The sequence below is a fragment of the Amblyomma americanum genome, chromosome 2 (assembly GCF_052857255.1).
Source record: "Amblyomma americanum isolate KBUSLIRL-KWMA chromosome 2, ASM5285725v1, whole genome shotgun sequence".
Lineage (NCBI taxonomy): Eukaryota > Metazoa > Arthropoda > Arachnida > Ixodida > Ixodidae > Amblyomma > Amblyomma americanum.
In genome coordinates this window covers 28,193,230-28,220,541 of record NC_135498.1, presented here as the reverse complement: position 1 = coordinate 28,220,541, position 27,312 = coordinate 28,193,230, and the positions used below count along the sequence as shown (strand labels likewise).

At 48.8% G+C, this 27,312-nt stretch overlaps 1 protein-coding gene across 5 annotated transcripts in view; it reads left to right on the top strand.

The window, feature by feature from the left end:
* The window catches only part of Rbp (RIMS binding protein), a 401,872-nt gene that overhangs the window by 17,091 nt on the left and 357,469 nt on the right, over positions 1-27,312 (top strand). The window lies entirely within an intron of this gene.

The following is a 27,312-nucleotide window of genomic DNA, read 5'->3' as shown; positions in this document are numbered from 1 at the left end:
GTTCGAACCCGGGAACTCCGGATCAGTAGCCGAGCGCCCTAACCACTGAGCCACCGCGGCGGCTGCCCGCGGGTTGGCAATGGGGGCGCGTTTTCTCGTGATCTGATGCTCTGCTTCTGTGGGTTGAAGTCCTTGGAAAATTGGTATTTCACTCCACCTTATGTAGACAAAAATAACTTTGCGCCATGGCGTTTTTTGGTTAAAGCTGCCCTTGCAATAATAAAATTCATCATCAGATATCAGCTGTGCCGATCACCGCCCATACGACACCCACTGTTGTTGACAGTATTCCATCCATTACGGCTTCTCCATTGTACCACAAGAAAACTGTACACGCATCGCGGAGCGTACGTGCTGTCAACAGCAAAGGATAGAATACGCTATACTATAAAGAACGAAAAATAACATTGCTTGGTGGCGGCGGGCCTAGCAGTGTTATTTTTCGTTCCTTTTATTGGTCCATTCTATTCTTTGCTGTCGACATCCCGTGCGTCCCACGATGCACGTATATTTTTCTTGCATAATAGAGAAGCCGTAATGGATGAAATACTCAGTATTTCTGTGGTGAACGTAGGTTTTTGGTAAGTCTAGCGTGCAGTGCACAAATTAAAACTTTTTTTTAATGGATGCAAGAGGTCTAAAAAGCTCATGCTGCAGCAAAGCCCAGTGAAACAAACATCACAAGCAAAATATCCCGTTTTGAGAGCTTTCGGCCCGCGGTGGCTCAGTGGCTAGGGCGCTTGGCTGCTGATCCGGAGTTCTCGGGTTCGAACCCGACCGCGGCGGCTGCGTTTTTATGGAGGAAAAACGCTAAGGCGCCCGTGTGCTGTGCGATGTCAGTGCACGTTAAAGATCCCCAGGTGGTCGAAATTATTCCGGAGCCCTCCACTACAACACCTCTTCCTTTCTTCTTTCACTCCCTCCTTAATCCCTTCTCTTACGGCGCGGTTAAGGTGTCCAACGATATATGAGACAGATACTGCGCCATTTCCTTTCCCCAAAACCAATTATTATTATTACTTTCGGCGCTCCTTTGCTCGTGACGTCACGTTCCGCCTAGAGCCACCCATTGGTTCGTTCACGATAAACGGGTCGTACTGACTTCAGAGACTTCAGGACTCTGGGACGAACTGGTAGGGACCAAGTCGCGTACAGACAGACAGAAAAACTTTATTCAGCAAGTGAGTTTTAGACCCAGCTGGGTCCCTGGGCCACTGAGCGGTCCCGCACTGCATCAAGTAGGTCATGCCGGGACATGACGTCGGCAGCCCGAGTCACCGCAGCAAGCTGCGATGTCGGGTCTGCAGACATGAGCAGGACCTCCCAGTCCTCCCAGCTCGAGATGGCGTGCTGTCCCCGCGGGGGAGGGTCGGCAGGGCAGCCGAAAAGGATATGGGAGAGTGTGGCGTGGGGGTCACCGCATAGGGAGCATGCAGGGGATGTGCCGCAATAGTGGGATAAAAGCTGAGGGGATGACAGAGAGCGGGTCTGGAGACGTCTGAAGAGGATCTGTTGGGAGTGCGTAAGAGAGGGGTGGGGAGGAGGGTAAGTCCGACGGTCCAAACGGGGTATTAGCGTGAGCTCCGCAAAGGTGTGCGCCCGCTCCCTCGAGAATTTTGGATCGAGACGGTCCTGAGCCCGGCAAATCAGACCTCGGGCCAATTTATCGGCAGCCTCGTTTCCAGGGTTCCCAGAGTGAGCCGGAACCCACTGAAGCTGTACCCTGCGCGGTAAATTTTGAGTAGGGGTGTTCAACAATTGCCAGGCAGGGGCGTGAATCCTGCCCCTGGCAAAGTTGGACAGAGCCGTAGCGTAATAATGACGCTCGATTCACTTGAGAAGTGTCAGAAAGTGCGGTATTCAATCGCGCTCCAAAATCGTGGAGCTTGCTGAAAGCTTCAACGACAGCTGTCCAAAAGTTTAGAGCCCCCCGGACATTCAAGGCACTTGGGTGTCTGCATGTCGTTACTGGCTTCGCCAGTTGTCGCTGAAGCTTTTAGCAAAAGCTTCAGCGACAAGTGGTGAAGCCGGAAGCGGCATGCATGCACTCAAGTGCCTTGTGTGTCTTATGTTTAGAGCCCAAAGAAGGTTGGGGGTGGGGGGGGGGGGGGGGGGGTAGATGGGGTTCTTACCACGGGGCCAAACCATGTGGAATGTTACGCACACCATGCGTCCCAAATCTCTCGAAGGTAAGAGAAGCTGTGGTTCTGCCTTCTCGGAAGGTTTATGATTTATGGGGGTTTAACGTCCCAAAGCGACTCAGGCTATGAGAGACACCGTAGTGAAGGGCTCCGGAAATTTCGACGACCACCTTTAACGTGTACTGACATCGCACAGCACACTGCCTTCTCGGAAGGGTCAGACTTCCACGGATGTTGCAAGAGCGCCAATACACGACTTAGAAGCAAGCTTTGAACCTGTATACGTGCCGTTTCCCGCTGCGTCTGTTGTAATTTCCAACTCACTCAAACGTTCACACTTCTTGCTAGCAAAACGCGACGGAAAGTTTCTCGAATACCAGTCGCCGGCATCGAGCAACTCTGAAGTATCCTGATACCCCCGCATCTGTATACATACGGAAACGCACCCGACGTGGCCAGCCGCAAAAAAAAAAAAAATAACTCGCATGGCCCGGAAAATTTCCTTTTGGACCCTTCTGCACGCCACGGATATCAATACGCTTTCAAATAGGTGAACGAAATCGACTTTCCCATTAGACGCCACACCATTCAACTAACGTTTCTGTGTGCCCACATCACGCTTCTTTGAGCGCAAACAAATCCACACTTCCCCATAGATCCGACACTGCGCCGAGCCGCTCGCGGACAAAACGCGACGCCACTCGAGCGATTTTGCGCCTCTCGCATCAGGTGCGATTTTATCGGTGACCTTATGACGTAGGCAGAGCTACTACTTTCCCGCGCATAGGTGTTAACAAAAGAACGGGTGGAAATAAAAGAAGCGGGAAAGAGGAGTGAAACAGGGGCCGATAGTTCGGGACTCTGCGCCATTGTGTGAGGTCAACAACAACAACAACAACTGTGCGGGCGGCGTTCCTCCTATGATGCTGCAGGTACACACATCTCGTGTGCGTTCAGCCGGGTATTAAGCGCGCCCTGCGGCCGCGTCGAAAGGGAATGCCCGCGCCCCATTCAGACGCGAAGCCGACTGCACGTCCGGTTTCGGGGGCAAGGGTAGCGGCGCAAACACAAGGCGAGGGTGGGCGAGGAGGAAGGCGTCGAGGGTGCAGCGGCATTTTGTGGGCGCTTCCCGGATTGGATGCGCGTGCGACGGAGCGTTGGAAAAGAACAGAGGGGGACCGAAAGAATGGAGCGGAAAGAGAGAGGGCAGGCAGAGGGGGAGGACGGGGTTTCGCCGGCCGCTAGCGAAAGCAGTAGCGGAGGTGAAAAGCGGCGGGGCAGAAAGCACAATGAATAGCGTGAACTGAGTTGTTGAATATGATGCGGAGCAATTAAAAGAAAGATGAAAATGCTGTCGTGTTTGTTTTCCAGAGCAGAGAGGCACATAGGGATCACTCTCTCGCGTTATCTTTGTGGCCCTCGCCTACCTGGATAATACATTCATATGCGAGGGACAAGAACAGTGTGGGTTAGGAAACAGAGAATAAAGAGGAGGCGAACATTGTGTGGGTATGCGCAGAACAGATAACCGATGATCCCTTAAGGTATATTCCAGGGGTTGATTCATTGATTCATTAAAATACGTTCTCTAGAAAAAGGAATACCCGCCGCGGTGGCGCAGTGGTTAGGGCGCACGGCTACTGATCCGGAGTTCCCGGGTTCGAACCCGACCGCGGCGGCTGCGTTTTTATGGAGGAAAAACGCTAAGGCGCCCGTGTGCTGTGCGATGTCAGTGCACGTTACAGATCCCCAGGTGGTCGAAACTATTCCGGAGCCCTCCACTACGGCACCTCCTCTTCCTTTCTTCTTTCACTCCCTCTTTTATCCCTTCCCTCACCTCTTTCATTTCATTTCTCCATTCTGCCTGCTGTCCTTTATTTCCGCTGCCCCAGCTCAGGTGCTTCAGTATCGATGGCAGATGCCGGGGCTAGCAAAAATCTTTTCCTTCCTTTTTACTATAATTTTAATAAAACCACAACCACCTACGGCGCGGTTCAGGTGTCCAACGATATAAGAGACATACTGCGCCATTTCCTTTCCCCAAAAACCAATTATTATTATTACTTCATCAAGAGTGGCAGAAAGATGAAAGATGAGATAATAAACCGAATAAAAGGAACTATCTTATGTTTTTCGTCCCCACCCCTCAGTGTTAGCGCCCTCACTGATAGCGGAAGCTGTTAAACTTCTGTAAAGTTCTCGTGACGCTAAGCCTGCACTGAACCAGTTTGCTGTAAAAGGGCTGTGGAAGCAAGGTTCGATGAAAATGAAATTGAAAATTTGTTTTTGGGGAAAGGACATGGCGCAGTATCTGTCCCACATATCAGTTGACACCTGAACCACGCCGCAAGGGAAGGGATAAAGGAGTGACTGAGAGAAGAAAGGAGGAAAGAGGTGCCGTAGTGGATGGCTCCTGAATAATTTCGACCACCTGGGGATATTCAACGTGAAACTGACATCGCACAGCAGACGGGCGCTTTTGCGTTTCGCCTCCATCGAAACGCTGCCGCCGCGGTCGGGTTCGAACCCGGCAACTCCGGATCAGTAGCCGAGCGCCCTAATCGCTGAGCCACAGCGGCGGAAAGTTTTGGCCTTCTTTGAGAAGGAAATGGTTGGGCGCAATGTCTTAAACGAGTACACTGGCGACGACAGCTAACGCTATTTCGTCTTTGAACGAATAACGCAAGCAAGAATAACCCAAACAAATAACGCAAGCACAAACAAGCAATCCAGCAAGCACAGGCAGACAGACAAAAAAAAATAAAACCAGCCTACAAAACGGCTCGTGACCTCCTCCTGTGACAAGCGCCGCTTCGCTCCCCTTCCCTCTCACGCGATGTGCGCATGTGTAGTTTCCACCGGCGCGAAGATAGGCGGAAACGGGGGCGCCAACCGAAATCCGACCAAGCGGTGACACCGGTCGTAATCGATGTTGTTAGGCGATATAGTTGTATTGCTACGCAGCGTCGAGAAGCGCTTCGCTCGCAGCTGGCGGCGTTGCGTAGCGACCCGGTCCGCCTGCTTACCTGCCTGATCCTCTGCCATTGCGTACATGTGTAGTAGTCCGTATATCCCCCCACCGCGCAACGCTCTGATTGTGGCCGCCGATAAATACGCGCGTACGTACACCTTGCCAAGCGCTTGCACTGGCTCCCTCGCTCGCACACTGCATCACGCTTCGGCGTTTTTCGTCTAGCGCGCCGAGGCGATATTACACCTCGGGTGGCTTTTGTGTCGGAAACGACGACGCCGCCTGGTGGGAAAGGGAAGTGGAGCTGCGGAACCGGACGCTGCTTGTGCGCTGTTTTTCCGTGGTCTGCCTCGGCGTGTCACTGCTTTCTTGTAGGCGAGAGCTCGTGGACATACTGAAGAAGCGTTTGACTCCGAATGCCCACTACACTGTCGCTCTTGCTTTCTGACTTGCTTTTTAAGAGCGTAAGCTCTTACTCGTCACGTTTCTCGATCTCTTGGGGTCTGCTACCACCTCCCTCCGGCGTGAAAATTTCTAGGAATTCAAGATGGCGGCCCCCGTAGTAAATCGATATAGCAACCAAATTGGCGATTGATTGGTGACGTCATTAGTATATCCAATTGGTGATTGATTGGTGACGCCCCTTATAAATTCAAGAGGTCAAATTCGTATATCCATTGGTGTACCTGACTTTAATCTCATTCGTGTCAATTCTAGTAAGCCAAGCAGCTAAAGCTCGTTACTTCAACGTCTTCCAGACGATGAATAATAATAATAATAATAATAATAATAATAATAATAATAATAATAATAATAATAATAATAATAATTGGTTTTGGGGGAAAGGAAATGACGCAGTATCTGTCTCATATATCGTTGGACACCTGAACCAGCGATATATGAGACAGATACTGCGTCATTTCCTTTTCCCCAAAACCAATTATTATTATTATTATTCTCCTTTATCCTTCCCTTACGGCGCGGTTCAGGTGTCCCACGATATATGAGACAGATACTGCGTCATTTCCTTTCCCCCAAAACCAATTATTATTATTATTATTATTATTATTCATCGTCTGGAAGATGTTGAAGTAACGAGCTTTAGCTGCTTGGCTTACTAGAATTGACACGAATGAGATTAAAGTCAGGTACACCAATGGAGGATGGCGGCATCTTTTTCTTTTCTTAATAATAAAAATAATTGGTTTTTGGGGAAAGGAAATGGCGCAGTATCTGTCTCATGTATCGTTGGACACCTGAACCGCGCCGTAAGGGAAGGGATAAGGGAGGGAGTGAAAGAAGAAAGGAAGAAAGAGGTGCCGTAGTTGAGGGCTCCGGAATAATTTCGACCACCAGTGGATCTTTAACGTGTACTGACATCGCACAGCACACGAGCGCCTTAGCGTTTTGTCTCCATAAAAAAGCAGTCGCCGCGGTCGGGTGTTCTCTGCTTCTGTGCTTAGTTGTGTGTGTGTCAACGATTTGCAGCTCTGGAGATGCGCTGATGATAATAATAATTGGTTTTTGGGCAAAGGAAATGGCGCAGTATCTGTCTCATATATCGTTGGACACCTGAACTGCGCCGTAAGGGAAGGGATAAGGGAGGGAGTAAAAGAAGAAAGGAAGAAAGAGGTGCCGTAGTGGAGGGCTCCGGAATAATTTCGACCACCTGGGGATCTTTAACGTGCACTGACATCGCACAGCACACGGGCGCCTTAGCGTTTTTCCTCCATAAAAACGCAGCCGCCGCGGTCGGGTTCGAACCCGGGAACTCCGGATCAGTAGTCGAGCGCCCTAACCACTGAGCCACCGCGGCGGGTGATACGCTGATGCTCCAGCGGTATTTGCGATGACTTACACTTGTGGGGCGAGATGTTGGGCTGTGGTTGGAAGTGAGGGAGAGAGTTTGCGGGAGAGGAAAGAAGAGCTGGGGGAGTTTATGGAAGTGGTTTCGCCTGTGCCGTGAGCCACTTTTCTTTGTCGGTCACGCTAACGGAGTCGCTTTTCATCGACGTGCTGACCCCCCACAGCGTCGAGTACCTTTTTGTATGCGCCGCTCGAGGACTGTCGACGGTGGGAAGAGTCTATGTAAAAAACAACAAAAACAAAAAAGAGAACGTGGCATCGAGAGCGACCGGGTCAGCGTCGTTTCAGCAGTGGCCGTCGTGGCCGAACACAAAGGCGTTAATGGCAACACCACCACCTACACCGCCCAGCGCACTTGCACGAATCAACTCCTCACGTTTTAGCCACCGTTATTCATACACGCCTACTGCAGGGGAGTGTGGGGCTTTTGGACGGCACCGTTCTGAGAAGCGGAGAAAGGAAATTCACGCTTGAAAATCTCGGTCATGTCTTTTAATGGGAGATGTGGTCGTGTCTGTAAGAGGTCTGAATGGCTGGCATAGGCGTTAATGGAAGGTTCGATTTCTTTAAAAAAAAAATCACTTCGGATAGAAGGGCAGGTGGCACCCAGGAAGTGCGTTGAACTGAACGCGCCAGCGTCGTTCAGAACTGCGATGACTGCAAGAAAGAGGGATAATAACATATCGCCTCGCTGTTGCTGCACATGTGTACGCCCACCTTAGACTATAGAGGCTAATGGTTTGCGTCTACGTGGACGTCTGCTGCGTCTTCTGTTCTGTCCATTCTGCTGCGTCCGCTTTTCAGATGTTCCCCTTGCATGTTTGGATTATACGCACAACTGGCGGCAGTCATATTATTTAATGAGTTTCCAGCTTCTCCACTTCTGGCCAAATTGCCCTATGCAAGCTTGGTCGAAAGAAGACATTCTTCCAGCAATGCAAATCACTTACGTACTCCAGTATTTTCTGGTATTGAATGACGTCACATGCTCCGCGAAAGAGCAGCTGCTTATTCGTCGCAAATTGCTGTTGTAAGAAACCGCGCTTTTCTGCCGAGGAGATCTTCCGCGGTCTGTTCGTCAATGTCGTCTTGCTGTTATTCTTGCATGGCTGAAATGTAAACTTTATCGGCAATAGGAGCAGGACCTGGCCGTTCTCCACATTGCCGTGAATCTTTGTAGTGTTTGTTCATTCTTCAAAGCTGCCGGCACGCCGATTTATCTCGATTGATCGCATCCAGGCGGAGCCGATTCTACGTTGTTCCAGACTGTTCTAGTAACTTTGCACGCTTTGTGTAGAAAGTTCGCTGTCGGCTTTAAATTGAGCACGGCCGACAGCGGCGGGAGTTCTGTTCGACGACCGCCGAGCACGCCTGTTGCTACGCCGCCGCCGAGTGATTCATTCTACTGTGGGCGCAAGTCAGCCAAAATAAGAGTTTTGTTTAGACGACATTTTTGCTGTCTATGTGCTATCCGGATTGCAGTCACCACTACGTGAGAATATTAGACACAGGTAGAAAGGTAATAGCAAGCTGGCTCGACTCGTTTCTGGCGATGAAACAGGGTGTGGTCAGTGCCCTTCGCGAGTCACCGTCGAACAATACAGCCCTGTCCCAAAAACAGTTTCCCTACAGGCGCCGTAATCAACTCCACTAAGTGTGCTGGAAAACAAGCATGAGGTGAACGGCAAAGCTGGCGCTTTTACCCTTGATGCCGCTTCTTGAAAGCGCGCGTGCTGTGCGCTACCAGAATTTCACCACTACTGCGCTGTTGAGGCAACCGGCGCAAGTCATTAAACATTTCGCGCTCACAATAGCAGGGGCGATACTCGGGGCCGCGGCCGAAGCCTTTGTGGGAGTCCGCTGCGCACTAATTCTGTACGCGGCGTAAAGGGCTCAAGGACAGAGCGAAACGCGCCCCATTGAGAAGAACGCCGTAAGCCTCGCGTATGCCTTATACTTTCTCGCCGTCCCATTTACGCCGCGAAGCATTCGTTAACAATGAACCAGTTTAGTCCGAGGGAAGGCATTATTGCGACACAGTTTCGACCACCCGGGGGTCCTTTCATGCGCACATATACTCCGAGTGCAGGCTGACCGCATTTCGAGCTCAAGCCACGCGTTTCTTCGCAATCGCGTTAAAAAGGGACGGAGACGGAGAACAAACGTTTAGTTAAACGACAAAGGTTTGGTTTCTCCCTAGCATAAAAAAAAAGAAACACCAATGTACAGCTCAACCCGACCGCGGCGGCTGCGTTTTTATGGAGGAAAAACGCTAAGGCGCTCATGTGCTGTGCGATGTCAGTGCACGTTAAAGATCCCCAGGTGGTGGAAATTATTCCGGAGCCCTCCACTACGGCACCTCTCTCTTCCTTTCTTCTTTCGCTTCCTCCTTTATCCCTTCCCTTACGGCGCGGTTCAAGTGTCCAACGATATATGAGACAGATACTGCGCCATTTCCTTTCCCCAAAAACCAATTATTATTATTATTATTATTATTATTATTATTATTATTATTATTATTATTATTATTATTATTATTATGTACAGCTCCTACACAGCCCAGACCCTTACAAAAATGGTCTATAGACAGTCTATAGGCTTCTTATAGACTTTATTTCCTTCCTTTAGATAATTCTTTGTCTATTCATAGTCTATAGACTATCTATATACAAAAGTCTAATAAAAATGTATGGCCATAAATCTATAGATTTTCTATGAACTCTCTATAGGATTTGTATCGCCTATAGACTGTTCTCTAGGATTTGTCTATAGAGGTTCTATAGACATTATAGACAAATGTCTATGGACAATCTATGGACTGTCTAAAGAAATTTTTGTAAGGGGAGGTGGTCTCAGGTTATCTATAGAAGCTGTGTCTAAGGCCTTGTTCAGTCCGCCGCGGTCGCTCAGTGGTTATGGCGCTCGGCTGCTGACCCGAAAGACGCGGGTTCGATCCCGGCCGCTGCGGTCGAATTTCGATGGAGGCGAAATCCTATAGGCCCGTGTACTGTGCGATGTCAGTGCACGTTGAAGAACCCCAGGTGGTCGAAATTTCCGGAGCCCTTCACTACGGCGTCCCTCATAGCCTGAGTCGCTTTGGGTCGTTAAACCCAATAAACCAACCAATAAGGGCCCGTTCGTGGGGTTTATCTCTTGCATAACATTCTTTGGAATCGTGTGTGGCTTCAGCGTAGCCGATGTGGCGCGCTAAATATATAGGTTGTGAAGTGGGCGAGGGAAAGAATGGAAACACGGTACCAGAGTTTTAAGTTAAATTTTATTTAAAAAAAGGCGCGCATTCTTCAAGCATGTTCGGCGGGGGCTCAGACGACTTAGATAAGAAAAAAGAAGAGAGGAACGATTACAGCAATCACGAAGCGAGTATTACAGCTGCAAGATAATTCGAAAAAATAAAGAGAAGGAGGTGTGCCCCGCGCACTCGACAGTTAAAGTATTGATCCCTCTTCTTTCGCATGGTAACCGGCGATTAGTATTAGTAGCGTTAGCTCTTTTTCATCACGTTTCTCGATTTCTTGGGGTCTGCTAACACCTCCCTTCTGCGTGAAATTTTCCAAGTTCGAGGAAATCAAGATGGCAGCCCCGACAGTGAATTGATATAGCAACCAAATTGGTGATTTATTGATGACATAATTAGTATGCCGAAATCTTGATTGATTGGGGACGTCACTGTTATATCCAAATGGTGATTGATTGGTGACATCCCTTATAAATCCAAGATGTCATAATCGTATTTACATTGGTGTACCTCAATTTAACCTCATCCATGTCAATTCTAGTAAACCGAACAGCTAACGCTCGCGACTTTAACGCCTTCTAGACGGTGGCGGCATCTTTTTTTACTCTACATACTACTGGACTTCTTTGGGAGACTCAGCACCAGTGCTTCGTTTAGCTCCTATGCTAGAAGCGCTTTGGCTAGTTGGTGCGACTTAAGGAAGAAATACAGCGCGGGAGTAACGTGCCGGACACAAGTGAGAGACACGGTCGAGCGCTGCCTGTTTCTCTTTTCGGTTCATGCAGTCCGGGTCCGTAAAGCCAAGGTTGGAGCTGTGTGAGCCGAAATTCATATCGGTCGCTGTCGCTTTGGTGCAGTACTCATTCCAGAAACAACAACAACAACAACAACAACAACAACAACAACAACAACAACAACAACAACAACAACAACAACAACAACAACAACAACAACGACAACGACAACGACAACGACAACAACAACGACAACAACAACAAGGACAACAGACAACAGGCACCACCACCACCACCGTGTTGATGGCCGCGACAGAAAATCACGCTTACAAAGCTCATTGCGTGAAAGTTAAGTTCGCTTCGTGATGACCGTAAACGCAGTCGCTGGACAATAGCGGCGACCAGCGAGATTATAAACGAGGCTCTTGCTAATCACAAATTGATCTCATATAGGAGAGAGGCTTTCTGGCGAGGAGGAAAAGAACAGCTTTATATGAAGCCAAAACTAAGGCCCTATGAAAAGGAGTGGTTGCTCGCTCCACCAGGGTGCGTTGACATGCAACCCCTAGAAGGAAGGGAGAGAGTGTTGGAAACAGAGAGAGGTAATAGTATCGTAAGACGTGTATAGAATGTGCTCTGTATCTGCCTTCGGCTTTGGGCTGGTGGAATAGTGAGGTGACTCACGCCATTCGAAATTGCAGAGAGTTATTGGTGTGATGAAAGCGTTATAACCTGTACTACGGTTTGTGATCCATGCTGTATGAAAGATTCGATGCCATGGCCAATTGCACAACGCCCGCTTGCTTTAGGCGATCACTTCGTCTTTCGCTTCGCTGACAGCTTAATAATGGTCTGAGTAGCACGCTAACGGAGGTGCAATCAAGTTCACGTCGATCGGCCTGCGCTACCTGGGTAATTGCTTCCTCAAAGCGACGCGTATGACTGATAGTCTGCAGCTCAGAAGCATATAGATCTCAATCGGCGCTTCGAACATGCGTCAGCCTGCGTGCAAGTGCATATAAGTGCACTCCAAGGAATTGCGTCTCTCTCTCTCTCTCGCAAACAAACAAGCAAACAAACAAACAAACAAACAAAAAAGGCAGCAGTAACAAAAGGAACTCTGAGTAGTCGTAATTTTCGGAATGTATTAAACTAGGATGGTAATCAGTTCTGCGCATGAGTCCCCCAGCCTTGCCCAGAAAAAAAAAATGCGAGACTGCTTTCTCCAAATTGTTTGTGTGAGCTGAAGTTGAGGGTGAGGTGCTGGAACGCTTTCCGCCGAAGTGCAAACATTTTGAGATCTCATGACGTTGAGAATTAAAGCGTACTTCCAAAAAAATAAGAAAAAAATTGCAGTCATGGTCGACCACGTTTCGCAATCCCGGCGTCATGTTATGATTAGAATTCCAGTTTATGATTATTATTTTTAATGTAAAAAACGTATAATGTAATGCAACATGCAACGTGGTGCGAAGTTCTTAACGTACAAAAAGTCAACTAAGAGTGTTGAGGTGGTTTGGTTGGTTCGTTGGCGGAAATTTTCCGTAAACGAGATACCGCGTAGTTTCGCATATGTCCAGCCCGGTATCACGAAGCCGAGGAGGCGGAGTGAGTCACTGACGTCATCTTTTTACGGCAAGGCCACATTTGGCATCCGTACCGACGCCGATGTAGTTGTGCACGTTGGTCCTTTAAAACAGTTCTCATGCGGCCTTCTCTCATCCAATCGATGCGAAACGAATGGTTGCATATTGAATTCTCGCACCTTTTACTGACAACTTATGTTTATATTTGGTCGCGTATGCTGTGTGCATGGGCCGCTGACATTTGTCAGTGAATGGAGAAACCGTGGATGCAGGCCCCGTTTAAGGCACAGAGCGGAAACTTCATTCTCACCATGTCAGAAGGTGATCACGTGGTCCGGGAGTGGTGACGTAATTGAGCTCTCCGTCCTTCGACTCGGAAAAAACGCGACTGATGCGGATGTTACCATACACGCGCACACACACGCAAAAAATACTAAGTCCGCGTTTGTTATTGTTTTTGTAAACAAAGATCAAAGCAGTGACGTCGGATACAATACAAAATCCATCAACATTGCTTTTTTTTCTTTTTGTTGAGAAAGATAAATAGAATTGCGGCATGCTCCATTCTTCGGCGTTTTCTCGTGTATCCGCGGAAAGGCGCGAAAAGGTCGGAGATTCTCCCGTGTGGGGCCGGTGGCCGATGCGCAGGCTGTTGCAATAAACTGGACAGCGTGGCACGTTGTTTGCTCTGCCGCTGTAAATTGAGAGATAATAGAGGGAGAGATGAGGCGAACGACTTCGAGGGATGGATGTTTTTCGGGCATGTGAGATAAACAACCAGTATGTAGTGTGCTTCCTGCTTATTCCGCTCTTCCTCACCCCTCTCTCTCTCTCTCTCTCTCTCTCGCCTCTTCTCTTTTAGAGTCTTCTTTCTATACCCTTCTATTCGTCGAAGGAGTTGTACTGTTTCCGGTATAGCAATTGGTAGCTTGTTCCATGTTCCTTTACACTGAATGGTTAAGCGTGTTATTACAGGCCGTGCAGGCTGGCCGTGGCTTACGGCTCGGGATTCCGCTCTTCCTCACCTCTCTCTCGCCTTTTCTTTTTTAGAGTCTTCTTTCTATACCCTTCTATTCGTGGAAAGAGTTGTACTGTTCCCGGTATAGCAATTGCTAGCTTGTTCCATGTTCCTTTACGCTTAATGGTTAATAGTGTTATTACAGGCCGTACAGGCTGGCCGTGGCTTACGGCTCGGGGTTCCGCTCTTCCTCACCTCTCTCTCGCCTCTTCTTTTTTTAGAGTCTTCTTTTTATACCCTTCTATTCGCGGAAGGAGTTGTACTGTTTCCGATATAGCAATTGCTAGCTTGTTCCATGTTCCTTTACGCTTAATGGTTAATAGTGTTATTACAGGCCGTACAGGCTGGCCGTGGCTTACGGCTCGGGGTTCCGCTCTTCCTCACCTCTCTCTCGCCTCTTCTTTTTTTAGAGTCGTCTTTTTATACCCTTCTATTCGCGGATGGAGTTGTACTGTTTCCGATATAGCAATTGCTAGCTTGTTCCATGTTCCTTTACGCTTAATGGTCATTCGTGTTATTACAGGCCGTACAGGCTGGCCGTGGCTTACGGCTCGGGGTTCCGCTCTTCCTCACCTCTCTCTCGCCTCTTTTTTTTAGAGTCTTCTTTTTATACCCTTCTATTCGCGGAAGGAGTTGTACTGTTTCCGATATAGCAATTGCTAGCTTGTTCCATGTTCCTTTACGCTTAATGGTCATTCGTGTTATTACAGGCCGTACAGGCTGGCCGTGGCTTACGGCTCGGGGATAAGTTCCGCCGTATGGCGAACCTCAGATGACGGTAATAATATGCCTCACTTTATTTCAGCCATTTTTCCACGTCTATCGCATATACAAAATAAATTGCAGCGGTGACAGAGGACAGCCCGGTCGGAGTCCTTTCTCGGTCCCTATAGGTGCTTTCCTGGCTTTCCGTACCCGTGTAAATTCAACGCTATTGTTCTAGTATTATTCCTTTACCCTCTATTATTTACCCTCTACACTCTAAGCAAAAGGAGTAAAAGGGTGTAAAACTGTCCTCTATCGCACACTCTTTTATAAAGGGTGTGCGCTAGACGACAGTTCACTCCCTTTTTAATCCCATATAGGTGTATTTGTGTTTACAGTGTAGTATTATTCCTTCACCCGTATTTACTGGACTCTAACACGCGCCTTTTTTTTCGTAAAAAGAATCGCCTAAAAATGACATGCGTGTTAGAATCGACTCTGAAATTGAAACTACGTCAGCAGTATCTTGTTATCACCGGACACGTAAAATACCTGTTTGGTATTTCTTGCGCATCGATATTATCGATGTCGTCTACCGCAATCGTGAATACGTAGGCCTCGCGAGCACATGAAGTGTCCCGTCAGAAAGGCGTCGACCTGCACTTGAGCCAACATGGAAACGTCGGTTGCGAAGATAGTCCGACTCAACTACGAAACCATGTTGGTTAGTTTAGTTTATGGGGGTTTAATATCCCAAAGCGACTCAGGCTATGAGGGACGCCGTAGTGAAGGGCTCCGGAAATTTCAACCACCTGGGGTTTTATAACGTGCACTGACATCGCGCAGTACACGGGCCTCTAGAATTTCACCTCCATCGAAATTCAACCGCCACGGCTGGGATCGAACCCGCGTCTTTCGGGCCAGTAGCAGAGCGCCGTAACCACTTAGCCACCGCGGCGGCTAAAGCCAGGTTCAAAAAAAAAAAAAGAGGCGACCTTGTGTGCAGACGCTTTCTAAGCACACCCTGGCGCAGCCGGACACCCCCACACCGAGCCCGACGCTGCCGTAAAGGGCGCACAGCGTCTTGTCGCTCTGCGTAAAGTCCCTTCATGAGCTGATGTAGGGACTTTAGCTCTGCCAAGGTTCGCTGAGCTCGCCACCGCCGCCGGAGCCCTAGCCATATACAAATGCACGTCTTCGATGCGCCGAATTATATAACTCTATGCATAATCGCTTCCTTATTGAAAGTCTCCAAAGTGGCTCAGTGGTGATGGCGCCGGCTGCTGACCCGAAAGACGCGGGTTCGATCCCGGCTGCGGCTGTTGTATTTTGGTGGAGGCGAAATCCTAGAGGCCCGTGTACTGTGCAATGTCAGTGGACGTTAAAGAGCCCCAAACGGTCGATATTTCCGGAGCCCTTCACTACGGCGTCCCTCATAGCCTGAGTCTCTTTGGGACGTTAAGCCCCATAAACCATCTTCCTTATCCTCAAGCTCAATTCCCTGCTGCGCGCTTGCTGGCCTCTCGGTCACTCCTGAAGCAGGGGCGAGTTGGTCCGGAACCGTTGGGCTCAAAATAAATTTTTGGTTGATGTATTTCTCAACTGTTGTTCCAAACTTCGACTTCCTTCGAAAATGCCCCCCCCCCCCACTTTCTATAGAACCTCCTCCCTCCTTCGCTCTCGAAATTCCTCGGCCAGTAACAAATTCTCAAAAGATCTGAACGGGCCGGCATCCTGACACTCATACTCAGGTGGCACGAAATGCATTAGAAGTCATAGACCTGGTTACGTTTGTAAATGGTTACGAGTTACTTTGCCTTATACTCCCAGGACATTTGCTGTAAAGGTCACTCCGCTTTATGTCAGAAAAATAGGGGAGAAATTAGTTATGCGGAATAAAAATTAACAGCGTGCAACAGATAAAGCGAGTCGTCGTTGAAGGTAAACCAGTTGCTGATTTCGAGGTTTCCTCAATTCCGCACACCGAATATCGGCTGCGTCGTCAGGGGGCAGCAGCGATTTTAGTCGTGATATCGCAGTAGCCCAATGACGCGTCTAAAATCGCCTACGCGCAGCAGCGACCACTGCAGTGCACGCCCTCGGGCAGTGCTTCTGTCGCTTCGCCGCCAGTGCGAAAGATGGCGCCGCTGCCTTTGCATCAGACGGCGGACGAGCCACGTGCTCGAGGCACTGCGGCGCGGACTTCGATTTCGGCACTTGCGTCATCTGCTTACTGGATACGCGCAGCTCGTGCCTGTATCGCCTCACCGTGAGCCGAGGAATGAGCCGAGTTGTAGCAAGATACGCATTTTCCTCGTTGGTATGCATTGAGAAGAGTTGTTGTGGCCACGTTCTCTTCCCTCAAGAGTGGAGTAGCAAGAAAGAAGCCTATTTGCACGTCCGTCCCGCCATTAAAACTTCTATTTGTCCTATCCATTTAGTTATCACTTATCGGTTAAGTTAAAAAAAAGTGCCTAAACACTGAAGAAGGATGGAAAGTTGGGCGAGTTGGTAACAGTTCATGGTGGGTGGAACAGGGCGAGCAGACGAGAGACGAGAAGAGAAAGACACAGACAAGCGCTGACTCGCAACTAATGTTTTTATCGAGAAGAACACACATTTCACACCCATAAAAACACGTGACATATCAGTAACATAGCAATTGCGCTGCCACTTTGAATGGTTACATCGCTACACACTTATCAGCCGCAAGGTACACTCTCATCAACAACGAGCCTCCCCCCCCCCCCCCTTACTTTCAGTTCATGAATTATATAACTGTTTTTAGAAAGTGACAGCGCAATTGCTATGTTACTGATAGGCCACGTGTTTTTTGGGCATCAAATGTATGTTCTTCTCGATAAAAACATTAGTTGCGAGTCAGTGCTTGTCTCTGTCTTTCTCTTCTCGTCTCTCGTGTGTTCGCGCTGTTCAACCCACCACGAACTAATAATAATAATAATTGGTTTTTTGCGGAAAGGAAATGGCACAGTATCTGTCTCATATATCGTTCGACACCTGAACCGCGCCGTAAGGGAAGGGATAAAGGAGGGAGTGAAAGAAGAAAGGAAGAAAGAGGTGCCGTAGTGGAGGGCTCCGGAATAATTTCGACCACCTGGGGATCTTTAACGTGCACTGACATCGCACAGCACACGGGCGCCTTAGCGTTTTGCCTCATAAAAACGCAGCCGCCGCGGTCGGGTTCGAGCCCGGGAACTCCGGATCAGTAGCCGAGCGCCCTAACCACTAAACCACCGCGACGGGTCCATGAACTATGCCAAAATACTATTCTGTCCGTGTCTTCGCGCCGCAGATGGAAGTTGTTGAATGCGACGACGTGCAATGCACAGCGCGAGAGTGTGTTGCAGTTCAACACGAGGGGTGGTCGGCTGAACCGATAGCCTACCATGAAACGAAAAATGCTAAATAGAGCTCTGCAGCCTAGTGCCAGCCGTCGGTTGCGGATTTCCTGGCACATTACTGTCGATCTGCCTCCTTCGACGTGGCAAGAGTCGATCAATAGATCGTTCTATGGTAGAGCGAGCTATAGATGTCGAAATTTTTTGCCTCCTCTGCGGCACAGTTTCGAGCACAAATTCCCAGCCGGCGGAGCACGTGATTGAGGACGGGTGATGGCGGTGCCAACGCGGGCGCCTAGCTCGCAACACAGGCTCTTGCCCCGTGTTTTGATCGATGTGTTGTGAACCATTAAGATGCGCCTGTCAGCTCTGTCTCGATTACTTTTTTCTTTTCTTTATCTTTTCAGCGTCCATCGCAAATGCCGTGCGGTGCACAGAAAGTTTGTAAAGCTAGGCATGTATTATCGCGCGCAGTATCCGGCGGAGTTGGTAGGGTTTTTAACAACCCCGAAATGGAACGGTCGTGTGTAGTTCGAGCCGCGTTTTCCCGAACGGGTTGCGCTTAAACGTTCGAGTTAGGTATAGTTTAGTCTTTGGTTACCTGCTATTAGCGTGTATACGCTGGTGACGCGGATTTATCCCGCTCGCGAGTAGACTGGTTGAACGACGGAGGGATTAAAACCTCCGCGAAACAACGAATGAGCGAGGCGGGGAATTATATATACTGATGCGTTAACAGCAATGAAGCGTAATCTTCACTGTCGTTATTTTCAAATTTAGTCGGTGGAATGATTCGCCCCACTCTGGATCACGCTGTGTATTTGATGCGGCTTCCTGCGGCAGTATGCGTTGCCACTTGCTTTCTCGCTCACAACGCCGCCGACGACGCCGGATTTTCTGCACAACATGATCCTTAACGCTGTCGCGTTAATAATGTCAATGACAAACTTAAAGCAGTAACCATTTACTCTCATTTCTTGTACGTATATGGCACGGTGTTAATTGGTATAGAGCGACTGGATCGAATAAGTGATTCCCTGCTTCCAGCCCCGGACCACAAGATGGGGGGGGGGGGGGGGGGGAGGGGGTGGGGGGCGGGGGGGGGGCGGGGGGGGCTGCGTAGCTTTCTTTTGCACTCGTATTGGGCTGTGTTCAGCTGATCGAATGCCGATGAACAATTACTGCTTTTGTTGAAATATGCTCATATCGTCTTGAAAATTCCTCTGAACGCATTGCTCTGTAATGAAGATTATGTCCAAGGTTTAAAGGGTCTTCGACTATCAGATAACGAGCGCAATATACAACTTGTCTCTGTATGCTCGGAACAGCACGAATCTACGGTACACCCTTTGCCTTCAACAAGACCTCTTTACCGCTTAGCAACAGTGCATCTTTTCCTGCCTGCTTGTTTGTTTGCCTGTGCTAAGAAAAGCATGAGCTTACCAAGAAAGCAGGCATTATCACGGAATGCCTGATGGATTTGTGTAGAGCTGCACGTAATCACATGATTTTCTGCTGGGCACGTCCCAGTCCTTTCTGGAAGCTCATTACAAATGTCGCCTGTCGCCGCATCAAATGGCAAGGGCGATGTCACGGATCGCATGACAAATGGCCACCGTACGGAAGCAGTACTGCATTACTTTCTCATGTTTATTCAGGTGGCATACAAGAGGCAAGGAACTCACTTCTTGTTCAGCACATTAGGGGTTCATGTTTCCATTTCGCCCCGTATGCGGACCAGATGACTATCTTCAATAGGGGTAAATTGGCACGTAAAATCAGCTTATTTTGTCCTGGACTGAGGAAGAAGCTAGCAATGACAGTAGCGTAAGCGAAAGTCTTGAGTTCAGTCGAGAATTTTGGTTTAGCAGAAACGTTTAAGATTACTTATACGTGGTTTTAACGCGACGTCACGGGTGCCATCTTTGAGATAAAGCTGAGATTTGGGCGAGTTGGTAAGCATTCATGGTGGGTAAACAGCGCAACAAAAGCGGACAAAGGCAAGACAAGGGCTTGTCTTGCCTTTGTCCCGCCTTGGTTGCGCTTTCACCCACCATAAATGCCGTCTTCGAGCACTGTTGTTAGTATCCACAATGTACGCGGGAACCGGTTGACAATAAGCGAATTAGCAAAAAGCCAAAGCTTTCGCTGCGCTTACTGGCCCCAAGATGTCGGCCTTTATGATGTCGGCGAAAACTCCGTCTGCCATCACCCGGGTTCGAACCCGACCCGCGGCGGCTGCGTTTTTATGGAGGAAAAATGCTAAGGCGCCCGTGTGCTGTGCGATGTCAGGGCACGTTAAAGATCCCCAGGTGGTCGAAATTATTCCGGAGCCCTCCACTACGGCACCTCTCTCTTCCTTTCTTCTTTCACTCCCTCCTTTGCGGTTCAGGTGTCCAATGATATATGAGACAGATACTGCGCCATTTCCTTTCCCAAAAAAAACCAATTATTGTTATTATCACCACTTGTCGCGGTCGCCAGCCGGCAATGTGTGTGCACAGATGACTCCAGGTGGCGACACTTGGCCCGTCGGCTCCATTGGCGCACGTGCATTAGCGGCTGGATGCTGCGGTCAACGGTGATGGTGGATGGTTACTCTATGTTAAACGTCTGGTGTGTTACGGTATACATTGCTGTCGCACACGGCACCCGCCAGCCGCCAACAGCGTATGCGCAGATAGCTCGTATGCGCTTTAGTACTATGCCGCGTGATTTAGCGTGTCTTACTGCAACGTATGTACAGATGAGCGATCTGGGCCATTCGCGCACGCACTGTGAACACCAATACGCCTATATGGGTGTAAAAAACGAAGTAAGGTGTCCCCTGGCGCCCCGCCTTTTCTTTTAGAAGGATGTGCGCGAGAGGACAGCTTACCTGCTTATTACTGTAACAATAATTGGGTTTTTGGGAAAGGAAATGGCAGCAGTATCTGTCTCGTATATCGCTGGACACCTGAACCGCGCGGTAAGGGAAGGGATGAAGGAGGGAGTAAAAGAAGAAAGGAAGAAAGAGGTGCCGTAGTGGAGGGCTCCGGAATAATTTCGACCACCAGAGGATCTTTAACGTGCACTGACATCGCACAGCACACGAGCGCCTTAGCGTTTTGTCTCCATAAAAAAGCAGTCGCCGCGGTCGGGTGTTCTCTGCTTCTGTGCTTAGTTGTGTGTGTGTCAACGATTTGCAGCTCTGGAGATACGCTGATGATAATAATAATTGGTTTTTGGGGAAAGGAAATGGCGCAGTATCTGTCTCGTATATCGTTGGACACCTGAACCGCGCCGTAAGGGAAGGGATAAGGGAGGGAGTAAAAGAAGAAAGGAAGAAAGAGGTGCCGTAGTTGAGGGCTCCGGAATAATTTCGACCACCAGAGGATCTTTAACGTGCACTGACATCGCACAGCACACGAGCGCCTTAGCGTTTTGTCTCCATAAAAAAGCAGTCGCCGCGGTCGGGTGTTCTCTGCTTCTGTGCTTAGTTGTGTGTGTGTCAACGATTTGCAGCTCTGGAGATACGCTGATGATAATAATAATTGGTTTTTGGGGAAAGGAAATGGCGCAGTATCTGTCTCGTATATCGTTGGACACCTGAACCGCGCCGTAAGGGAAGGGATAAGGGAGGGAGTAAAAGAAGAAAGGAAGAAAGAGGTGCCGTAGTTGAGGGCTCCGGAATAATTTCGACCACCAGAGGATCTTTAACGTGCACTGGCATCGCACAGCACACGAGCGCCTTAGCGTTTTGTCTCCATAAAAAAGCAGTCGCCGCGGTCGGGTGTTCTCTGCTTCTGTGCTTAGTTGTGTGTGTGTCAACGATTTGCAGCTCTGGAGATACGCTGATGATAATAATAATTGGTTTTTGGGGAAAGGAAATGGCGCAGTATCTGTCTCATATATCGTTGGACACCTGAACCGCGCCGTAAGGGAAGGGATAAGGGAGGGAGTAAAAGAAGAAAGGAAGAAAGAGGTGCCGTAGTTGAGGGCTCCGGAATAATTTCGACCACCAGAGGATCTTTAACGTGCACTGACATCGCACAGCACACGAGCGGCTTAGCGTTTTGTCTCCATAAAAAAGCAGTCGCCGCGGTCGGGTGTTCTCTGCTTCTGTGCTTAGTTGTGTGTGTGTCAACGATTTGCAGCTCTGGAGATACGCTGATGATAATAATAATTGGTTTTTGGGGAAAGGAAATGGCGCAGTATCTGTCTCGTATATCGCTGGACACCTGAACCGCGCGGTAAGGGAAGGGATGAAGGAGGGAGTGAAAGAAGAAAGGAAGAAAGAGGTGCCGTAGTGGAGGGCTCCGGAATAATTTTGACCACCTGGGGATCTTTAACGTGCACTGGGCGATGTCAGTGCACGTTAAAGATCCCCAGGAGGTCGAAATTATTCCGGCGCCCTCCACTACGGCACCTCTTTCTTGCCTACTTCTTTCACTGCCTCCTTTATCCCTTCTCTCCTTTCTGTTTAGAGTGTGAGGTAACGTTATGTTGTAGTGCTGTACGCTATGCGGTTAGGTCTCTAATACGGGTTTTTCTCTTCCTGAAGCGTTCTCAGCACCACTCTGCGGTCAAACGGTCGAAGAAATAAGGTTCGCGAAGTGCGCCGACCCTTTGGGTGTGCAGTTTTTGCGAGTGAGACAAAGAAACAAACATTAGGATCCTCATTCCACTCGCGTCCCGGTATTGCACGGAAACAATGGACGTCGTGTTTCGGCATTCGACATAGCTTGGGGTTCCGGCGTACGTGTGTGCGGGAGCGGAAACATCCGGTCTTCTCCGGGTTCGAAACTAGGTCTGCGCGGGACATCGAATTGCAGTCACGTACAGCGTTGACCGCCGCGTGTGGACGCAGAGCCGGATTTTCGGACGCCCCCCTAACGCACGAAAAGGGCGAGAGAGGTAAGATAGAAAGATCAAAGTCATATTAAGAACAGCCACTCCGTGGAAATGGTTTTTGTTCGCAAGCCGCGCACGCAGCCCTGCACTTTGCAATAAATGTTCTACTTTGCGAGAACTGGGCCGAAAGTCTGCCAATCGAAATCGTGGGAGAAAGAGTTCACCAACGCGCAGTGTTTCTTATTTATTGACGGTGTTGATAAAATTGTGCGGTTGTACGAAGGAGGGTACGCGTCTCTCCTGCACGAAAATGGACGTTGTTCACAACGCTAATTGCGTGGCCGCGTCGTTATCTAGAGTTGGCGTACGAATGCGTACTACTAGAGCTATTCCTACTCTTATTGTTGTGCACCGTTTGACCAGGTTGCCAGACCTCGTGCCTTTTTTCGCAGCACTGCAGAGAGAAAAACAACAGGCGCAGTTCTGCCGTCTTCGATAGCGTCGTGTGTTGGCGCGGAGTAAGCGCGCGCCGCGAGCGAGGTATGGTTCCGCGCACAGCACGCGGCAGACGGAGACGCACGCACGCGAGTGCCTTGAGTGACGAGTGACCCGAATCGCAGCGCAAGCTGCCGTTGAGCCACTCGCCTTCCTGGCACCGCGCGACAGACGCAGGTGGCGCGGACAGAGCACGCGTGCGACATGGACGACGACAACTTGCAGCGGTCAGGCGGTTGCGACACAGTTCGCGACGATGTGCGGGCGTGGCGAGCACGTCCTACCGGCGCTCGAGCTCTACCAGCGGGCTGCTGTAGAGAGAACAGTTTGTGCGCTCTGTGATTACCTCTTTGGTTATTTCCAATCAATCAATCAATAAATAAATAAATAAATCAACCGACCGACGGACTGATCAATTAATAAATCAATGCTGATTGATTAGTCAATCAATCTATCTATCAATCCTTCAATCAAGGCTGATTGATCAGTCAATCTGCCTGTCAATCAATCAATCAATCAATCAATGCTGATTGATTAGTCAATCTGCCAATCAATCATTCAATCAATCAACCAATCAATCAAGGCTGATTGATTAGTTAATCTGCCTATCAATCAAATCAAAGCCGATTGATTAGTCAGTCAATTTGTCGATCAATCAAATGAATCGAAGTCGATTGATTAGTCAGTCAATACACCGATCAATCAATCAATTAATCAATCGAAGCCGCTTGATTAGTCACTCAATCTACCGATCAGTTAACCAAATGAAAGACGGCTGATGAGTCGGTCGGACTACCGGTCAGTCCACTCCCGTAGCGGTCGATAAATCGACCATCTGACAAATTGGTTAATGAGCAGACCAGTCGACCGATCATTCAACCAATCGCTGACTCGATTAATAGAATAATCCGTAGTTAATAACAACACGCAGCTGTCAAATAAGCGTTGAAGCACAAGGAACGGGGACTACGGAGAAGCAAATTTTTAGCGTTCAAGGTAAAAAAAGTTCATCGGACAAAACCTCAACAAAAGTGGAGTGGTTAGAGCCGTCCTTGCTCAGGACCTGAGCGGCTTTTCGTAACTGAGAAAGTGTCATTGCTACAAGAGCTCCAACACTGCTGTAGGTCACAGCTCGTGTACCATCGAATAATGTGTCTGGTTGCCAGTGCAACCCAGATCTAACCCATTCCACGATGCGTGAGTACGTGGCGATTTTTTTTTCTCATTCACAGTGCCTTCAATGAAGAGACCATCAAACTTTTGTCATGAAAAAATGAACATTCGAAACACGCTGGTATGAATTAATGGCAGAGAACACAATTAACAGTCTGTCATAAGTAGATATCTCATTATCAAGAAACGTGTTACTCAGCTCTTGCTCCAAAACTTTTATCCCGAAAAGAAAAAAACAATATTATGAACAGGGGAAGAGAGAGGAGCGTTATCATGGAGAGGGTCGAAGTAATAATCGCACAAACCGTCGGACAAACAGTGCTGTGTCTGTTCGATTCTTCCTTTGACCTCGTTCAAGTGTTTCGCTGTACGACTTTCACGGCACTGCCATGTTCGAATACGTTGGTGTCTAGTTTAGTACAGTATATTAACACAGAGCACAGCGGTATTGAGTAAATGCCCTTACTAGTAAAAGGCGGGCATTCAACTTCTTGATTTGGGCCTTGATGAAGCGATGTGATGTAGGAAAGAGGTTCGTTTCAGTTTGTCCGTGACGTAGTCACGAAAGCGGCTAACACTGGATAGCTTTTTTTTGTTTGTTTGCCACGTGCATGGACCACTTTATTGTTTTTTTTTGTGTGGCTGTATTCGCTTCTCTCAATGTGTATGCGTTAAATTCCGCTCCCAGTACAGTTATTAGCCTCGTCGAGGGACGCATTTTTGTAATTTTACGGAAAATGTCATCGTCGATTTGAATGTCACAAAAGTAAAAAAACTTTTTCTTGAGACGTTAACTTAATTTCGCTGTAAGACAAACTAGTGCCGCGTTAGTTCCGTCGAGTGTCTCGCGTCCGTGAAAAGTCATCCACGGCCACTCACCCGAGCGCAATTTGTATCCCCATCTCTAAATGCACGGCTGAGCGAGCTACAAGATGGGAAAGATGTAACGCAGGTCGGCGCCTTTTCATTCTCACGCTTGCAACAGGTCGAACTCAAGGAGAATTCTGGAAAAGCTTGTTTTTGCTTTAATTTTTTTGGTTTCCGTGAAAAAAATAGTTTCAGTCGCAGATAGCATAGCCGCAAATTAAGCAAATGGAAATAACAGTACGCGCGGACTATTTGATTTCGCCAGACTCAACTTCATCTCTGCATTGGCCAGTGAAAATACTGTAAGCCGTGAAGACACCCAAAGTAATTTTATTTCGAAAGTGCTACTTCACAAGATATAACCAGCTAACCGAGTTTGTGTGAAGCTTGACCTTGAGGATGACCTTTGCTAAACATGAAAACAATTAATCAAATAAATATTGCCGCGACTGGGATAAGAACCCGCGGTGGTGCGAACAGGTCAGCTTTGCTGGCCACTGCATGAGAGCACTATGCCATCGACGCAGCCAATCACGCCTCGTGCTAAACTGCAACACACTCTCGCCCTGTGCATTGCACATTGTTGTCTTCAACTTACACTACTATCGAATTAATATGCGCACTTTCGCGCTGCGCATTGCACATCGTCGCCAGTCGTGCCGACGACCCAGCAAAGCAAAACCATGAGCAAACCGGGCTAAACTCATGCTTTCGCACCTGTAGCCGGCTTAACTACGTTAAAACCTTACCGCTTTTTTATAACTCATTTTGGACACGGCGTAAGTAATAGTTCGTTTCAACTGCTACATATTTGTGGTTCAGAGGACACATCTCGGAAATAACGAGACCGAAACAAGCGGCCTGTGTTTTCTCCTCGCCTGCTGCCGCAGGGGCGATGCGTCCGACTGTCTGCTCCGGCTGAACATAGCCCGACTAGCAACCCGCACATTTTCGAATATCACTCCGCGTATTACTTGTCGTATTACCTCCTTCAGTGCTATATACTGCCTGCTTTTTAGTGATTTGACTCACCGCGCAGAAGCAATTTTTGTAGCGATAGCTACATTACGCTAGCATTTCGACCCTTCAGCGTGGCGGCGCCGCCACGCTGTCAGGTGCTTGGTCACGTGGGGCGGAGCAGCTGCCGGCGGCGCGGCGCCGTGGCTGGTCACGTGGTTGGTCACGTGACCAATTTCCACTCAGCCAGCGGTAGCTGTCGCGTCACTCCAGGTTTAACCAGAGCTAAACCACCGCCAATTTTTTTCGTAAGATGGCACTATAACAATCAATATATCCGCAGATCTTCCGTCGGCAGGCTTGCATTTTTTTTTTTGCTATTAACGCTTTTGCTATCGCCAAAAACGTTCCCCCGTTGGTTTCCTATGGCAGTCTTAACTACTCGATGCGAACAATAGAAAAACTTTCAAGTAATGATTTTGTTGCGCATCGGAAGAATGAACCATTACCTTCAGCATTTCCCTAACAGTACTTTACAGTATTCCAATAGTGTAAATATTTGTCCAAGGATGCAAAACATGGGCGCTGGTGCCGACCGAGGCCGAAACGCCGGTACGTAGAATCGTTTCTAATTAATTATTAAGGCCGCGAACTAGTGTTTTGGGCTTCTTTTCATGATCACTATAGGCCCGTAGGCTTGTTTCAAAACAAAAGAAAAAGGGGCACTCAGAAACTTTGTGTCTGTACCCGTTCAAAATAATACCCCAAGCATCATACGTCCATAGAAAGAGAGAGAGAGAAAAAAAGATGCTCTCCGAAATGGGAAAAATGGGAACGGGAGGGGACGTCTTTTACTTTTGCTTAAGGGCGCGCAATAATCCACTGGCATCTCCCGCGGCGAGCTAAACCATCCCCTGGGATTGCGCCCATAAAGTTCCGTCGGGCCCGCCGCGCAGCCCTGCAGTGCGACCACGAATCTCTGCTCAGATATGGCTCGCGATATTGCGCGGCCAACGCGCAGGCCGTGTAATGAGGCGATTAACGGAAATGGCGCGCCTGCCGGGCGTGCGCTACAGGCTGGATGAGTCGTATACATAGCCGTGGCTTACATACACACTGGCATTCGCTTTAAGCATCGTGGGTCAAGGCCGGAGGGCAAGGAGAGCAGATGAGCGCGAGGGTTTCGGCGAGACGAGGCAGTGTGAAACAGGGGGAATGGGCATAGGTTTGTATAGTACAGTATAGTAGACGTCGTAAGGATAGTTATGTCCGGGTAATCTGGGTAAGAAGCAGAGAGCGGGAAATCTTTGAGGCTTTCTTGATGCACTAAGAAGGCAGCACGTGCGTTAGT